Raw genomic sequence first — 5,791 nt, forward strand, 5'->3', positions numbered from 1 at the left:
GTATGTTTTTCTCTGATGATGTTCTTCCATTTTTTCACTTTGGCCTGATTTAGATGGGTTTACACCCCCTTTCCCAAGGTGGCTGAGAGCCCGCTGAGCGTGCAGGGCCTCAGGAGGAGGGGGGACACTTGCCCCAGGCACAGCTGACGCTGGAGAAAGCATTCCTGCTCTGCTGGACATTTCTGCCAACCAGGAGGGAAGTTTCAGATTGGCACGTGTAGGGGTGTCACCTGGACAGAAGCACACGGGGCCCTGCTTGGAGGAAAGAGGTGGGTGAGGAGGAGGGCCGTCTCTGGAGCTACGCCTGGGGCAGGAGAGGCCTGGCCAGTTTGGAGGGCTCTGCCCTTGGTTCATCGCCTCCTTCCCCATCACTGACCGCCTCACTGCCACGGACCGCGCCTCCCCACCGCTGACCATTCACGCTCCCCCACCACCCCTCATCCCCACCCGGGGCCTGGGGGGCTGCTGATCAGGTGTCTTCTGTTGACTGCCATCACCCTAGGAAGTCCCGTTTTTCTCTTTTTGCACCCTCGGGCCCTGGAGGCCACTTAGCCAGCACCTCCATGGATCCTGACCTCCCCCTAGACCCACAGGCTTGTCTGCCCTGCTTCTGACAGTGCTGGGCCCTGCCCCCGGCCTGACGGCCCTCTCTATGCCACCTCCTCTGGGGATAAGCACATGGCACCTCCCCCTCCCCATTCCAAGGATATCTACCTGCACACGGCCCCTCCTGCCCCTCCCCTTCCATGGATGCCCACGGCCCCTCCCCCCTTCCCCTCCCTTTCTGTGGATGCACACGGCCCCTTCCCCTCCCCCTTCTGTGGATGCACACGGCCCCTTCCCCTCCCCCTTCTGTGGATGCCCACGGCCCCTCCCCCCTTCCCCTCCCCCTTCTGTGGATGCCCACGGCCCCTTCCCCTCCCCCTTCTGTGGACGCCCACGGCCCCTTCCCCTCCCCCTTCTGTGGATGCACACGGCCCCTTCCCCTCCCTTTCTGTGAATGCCTTCCTTACTCGCTCTCCTCCCATGGCTTTAGGACTGAACTTTCTGGGAAGAGGAAGGAGGGTCTCCAGGGGCCACACATAGTCTGAGGATGATCCGGGTCAGCAAGGAGAGTGCTGCTGAGTGCAGAGCCGCCATTTCTGCTGCTCGAGCGCCCTGGCTGTCGGGAGACCTGGACAGGGCGACCTGGTCACGAGGCGTCTGCGTCAGAAGCATCCTTTTGTGGTTGCTGAGGGCCCCGTGGCAGCTCTCTCCCCCAAAAGGGTGCTAATCCCTGCCTCTGTGTTGATAAGCCCTGACCCTCTTGCCGCAGGGAGGCTCTGGGTCCTCGGCCGGATCAGAGAACACACCTGAATGGCCACTGCAGGGCCAGGTTTGGTGATGGGTTAGGATTCAAGCAGGATCCACCTGGATCTGCCCCCTGGGTCCACAAACAGGTGCTAAAAGAAAGATGAGGATGACCCGCAGCCACCCCTCCTGCCACCTTGAGAAAGCCTGTCTGCAGGATAGAAGGAGGCTCACACAGAAGCAGAGTCAAACCTGGGCCTGGGGGAGTAACCGGCTCACGATGTCTGAGCACCTGATCCCCAACCCATTCTTCTCAATGTCTCAGACTAATACATCCCCTTTTCTAGATGAGAAAATCTGCCCTGGCTTTCCATTCCTTGCAGCTAAAAGGATCTGCGCTGATCCAGTTGTGCCCACGACTGTGTGTCTTACTGGGTCTGTCCAGTCCTGGCACAGAGGTGGTGCCAAGTCAGGGCCCCTCCCCTCATTAGGGAAGGGGCGGGCCTGTATCTTCATCTGTGTGCTCCCCCAGTGGGCCAGCCCACTAGGAAGAGCTCCAAGCAGAGGAGGAAGGCAGCCCTGTGGGGCGGGGGTGGTGGGAGCCCCGAGCTGAGCCCTGAGTGTGGATCCAGCTCCGTTTGACGTGGCTTCAGCACGTGGCTCCCCTTTGAGCCCATCTGCTCCTCTGTCACAGGGACCGGGGAATGGGCCACCTTGCCAGCTATGCTGATATGTCCACAGAGAGGCAGCGGGCAGTGTATCGGTGAGGTCTGGGCCACGCTACTGGGCTCCGTGGCAGGAACCCCCAGCCCCACGTGGGGTCCTCATCTGTGCCACTGCCCTCCACTCAAGCCGGGTTTGATGCATGGTTAAAATGTCGTGAGTTGAAACAGCACAGAAGGTTTCCATTTCTCATCCCAGAGAGACTTTGTTCAGAAAGTATTTGTAGCTTAAAAAATGTCGTGGAATTCCCTGGTGGCTCAGACGGTAAAGAATCTGCCTGCAAAGCAGAGGACCTGGGTTTGATCCCTCAATCAGAATGACCCCCTGGAGAAGGAAATGGCAACCCACTCCAGTATTCTTGCCTGGAGAATCCCATGGACAGAGGAGCCTGGTGGGCTACAGTCCATGGGGTCTCGAGGAGTCGGACAAGACTGTGATTAACCCTCAGCCTGGAAAGGGTAGCCCAGAAAAGGAGAGAACAGCCCAAACCAGAGGAGCGTGTTCTGCGGCTCCCGCAGGCTCAGGTCTCCTGAAGGAGCGACTGGTGTGGAGTCCCTTCTGGGTGGTCGTGCGTCTTCTCCTCCGGGGGGGGGGCACCCATGTGGGGGCCCTGCTGTTTCCTTCGTTTTGGTGTGGGGGTTATACAATACAGCCTGGAGCCCTGGCTTTGGAGCATGTCAGCCCTGGGGCACACGCTCAGATCTGCCTTGTACAGGCTGTGTGGCCGTGGGCCTGTTTCCTCATCTGTCAAATGGGGACATAACAGGACGCCTCACAGGGTTGCTGTGGTGCGGAAAGGCTTTAAACTCATGAGGCCCTTGACACGTTGCTTCCGTGCTCAGGAAGTGTCTGCTGTCCTTGGCATCTTGTTGCAGAGCTGAGATGGCACAGGTGGCTTCTCCTCCAGGTTCAGCAAGTGGTGTTTCCTGCGCTCGGCCAAGGCCAGGGTGCCTGGGGCCCCAGGAGCCACCAGCCAACATTGCTGTATGTCGAGCCCCGTGCCTGGGGTGGGGGGCATCTTGAGCTTCCTTCCACGCAACAGGGTGCACCCTCCTCCCCTGCTGGTGGTCTGTGGGCAGCAGTGGGCCCTGCCCTGCCCTGCCCTGCCCCCTGTTTACCTGGGTTTGTTTGGAGCGTTACCAGGCGATCAGAGAGGGTTGATGGGCACCCGGCTGCTTTGGGGATGGTTTAGGGCTGACTTACAACCTGGCATTGAACAGGAACTGTGTTCCATGCCAGGAGCATTGCAAAGCTGCAGCCTTATTTGGTCTGGAAACTTCTCTGCTCGGAGGAAAAGTGGAGCCAGGGAGCCGATCTGGACTCACCCTGGGCGGCCAGAGCCTTAGTGATGCCAGCTTGGGTTGTTCTGTTCATGAGTTCTTCTCATCTCTCACTTCTCTCTTTGTGGTGGGCTGCCTGCCCTTTTCAGTGATGGTTCCCCTCTTTTCCACCAGAAGCACTGCTCAGCTCTCTCTCCCCTGCCCACAACTGCCAATGACTTATTTTGCTGCACAGCTTTAGTGAGGTGGGGTGATCGTACCATGAAATCCACCCGTTGCCAGTGTACGACACAAGTTCTAGTAAGTGCACGGGACCGTGCCACCCTTCGCCCTGCCCCTCCCCCCACTCGTGTTCCCTAATGCAGTATTAGGGCAGGAAGTTCCCGTCCATCCTTAATCTGGGAATTTTTGTTGATTTATTTATAAATTTTTATTAGTGGTTTTATTTTTAAATCACACATGGTTTTGGACTTTGTCATAGGTTTTCCGTGCCTGTGGGGATGATCACGTGGGATTCATCCTTTATACATAGCTCTCTGGTGGCTGTTTGTCTTTGAGTTGCTCAGTCGTGTCCGACTCCTTGCGCCCCGATGGACTGCAGCACACCAGGCTTCCCTGTCCTTCACCATCTCCCGGAGTTTGCCCAAACTCATGTCCACTGAGTCGGTGATGCCGTCCAACCATCTCATATGGTGGATTGTGTGAATTGAATTTTGAATGTTAAACCGACCTTGAATTCCTAGGGTAGATCCCACTGGTCACAGCATACAGGTTTTGTATATGTAGTTGATGGCGGTATGTGATCAGAAACATTTGGAAATCACTGTTTCAGCATCTGTTGCAGATCAGAACCGAGTCTCCTTAGGGCAGTGTCCCCAGTCTTTTTGGCACCAAGGGTCGGTTTCATGGAAGACAGTGTTTCCGAGTGTCGGGGTGGGGGATGGGGTCAGGACAATTCAAGTGCATTACATTTTCGGGCATTTTAATCTAATGGTGCCACTGATCTGACCAGGAGGACCGGTTGGTCTGTGGTCCAGAGGCTGGGGCTCCCTACCTTAGGGGGAAGCCGTACTTGGATTCTTTTCATGAACTCAGTTAGAGATTCCAGGACACAGAGAGAGAGAAACCCAGCGGAGGGCTGCTCACGCCCGTCTTTCCCTCTCAAACATATTCTGAGGTTGCCACGTCGCGCGTTTTAGCCTTCAGCCCCGCAGATTCAGCAGTCAGAGGGGCCTGCCCCTGGGGCTGGCCTGCTCGCCTTTCTCGGGGTGGATGGAACTGGCTTTTGGGGTGAGTTGGGGTTGAAACCCACCTGTGCCCAGCCGAACAAGTCTGGTGAAACCAGGTGTGGCCACACAGAGGAAGGGCTTTCCATTACATTTTTTTTTGGCCGTGCTGTACAACATGTGGGATCTTAGTTTCCCGACCAGGAATTGAACCCAGGCTCTGGGCAGTGAAAGCACAGAGTCCTAACCACTGGACCGTCGGGGAATTCCCTTTTTTTAAGTTTACCCAGAGATGCTGCGGAGGCTGCTGGTGAACCCGGACAGACAAAGCCTGTGAGTGGCCATGTGGGGCTGCCCAGGGCTGGCTCTCACAGCCAAACCAGGGCAGGGAACTTCTGGTTGATCTTCTTCAGTGAAGGGAGCGTCCTGGTGTCTTTTATACCCTTTCCTGGAGTGAGAAGACAGAGGTTACGGCTTGCTGGTGAGCCTCCTCCCTGGGTTCAGCATGTGGAGCTCCAGTAAGCCCCGTAGGGACTGCTGCCCTACCCCGAATGTCCGGGGAACACCCCTCCCTGTGGGAGCCGGCAGGTCCCCCATCATCTGGGAATGAACTTATCTCTTGCTCCGCCAGCACAGAGCCAGCCCTCTTCTGGTCCTCGGCAAGCCTGGGGACAGTGATCATTCCTCTCTGTTCTTTATTCCCCCTGGTGAGGCCCCACTGGGTCCCCCGGCCCCCATCACGAAGGGCGAGAGGTACAGAGCTCAGGCTTCTGGTCAGGATGGCGTCACAAGTTGGGTCTTAAGTTGGGGCAGGACCCTCACCCCTGATCCCTGACCCAACACTCAGCAGTCCCAATAAAATGGAAAGAGGAATTCTAAACACATGGAGCCACACCTCCCAAAGATAAACATCCCCGTGTTCCAGAAAACAGACAGAAAGTGGGCAGTCAGAGGCAGGAAGCTGCGGGCCTGCTGGGCTCCGGGTCTGGTTGGGGCTTTCCTGTTCGTCAGAGGCAGAAAGGCCGCTCCCGTTGCTATGACCACATAACAAAATTTACCCAAAACTCTGTGGTATAAAACCACCGTTTATCCTGCTCCCTGTTCTGGGCTCAGGAATTTGGACAGAACTCAGCAGGACCCAGCGATTCAAGATGCTGGCCCGTGGCTCAAAGCGGGAGGACTCTGGTGAAACCGGCCCCTGGCACATCGGGATCAGGCCGATGCCTGTCTCCAGCCAAGACCTTTTTGCTCGGCTTCCCCTGAGCCCACCCT

Source organism: Ovis aries, chromosome 21 (assembly GCF_016772045.2).
Source record: "Ovis aries strain OAR_USU_Benz2616 breed Rambouillet chromosome 21, ARS-UI_Ramb_v3.0, whole genome shotgun sequence".
Lineage (NCBI taxonomy): Eukaryota > Metazoa > Chordata > Mammalia > Artiodactyla > Bovidae > Ovis > Ovis aries.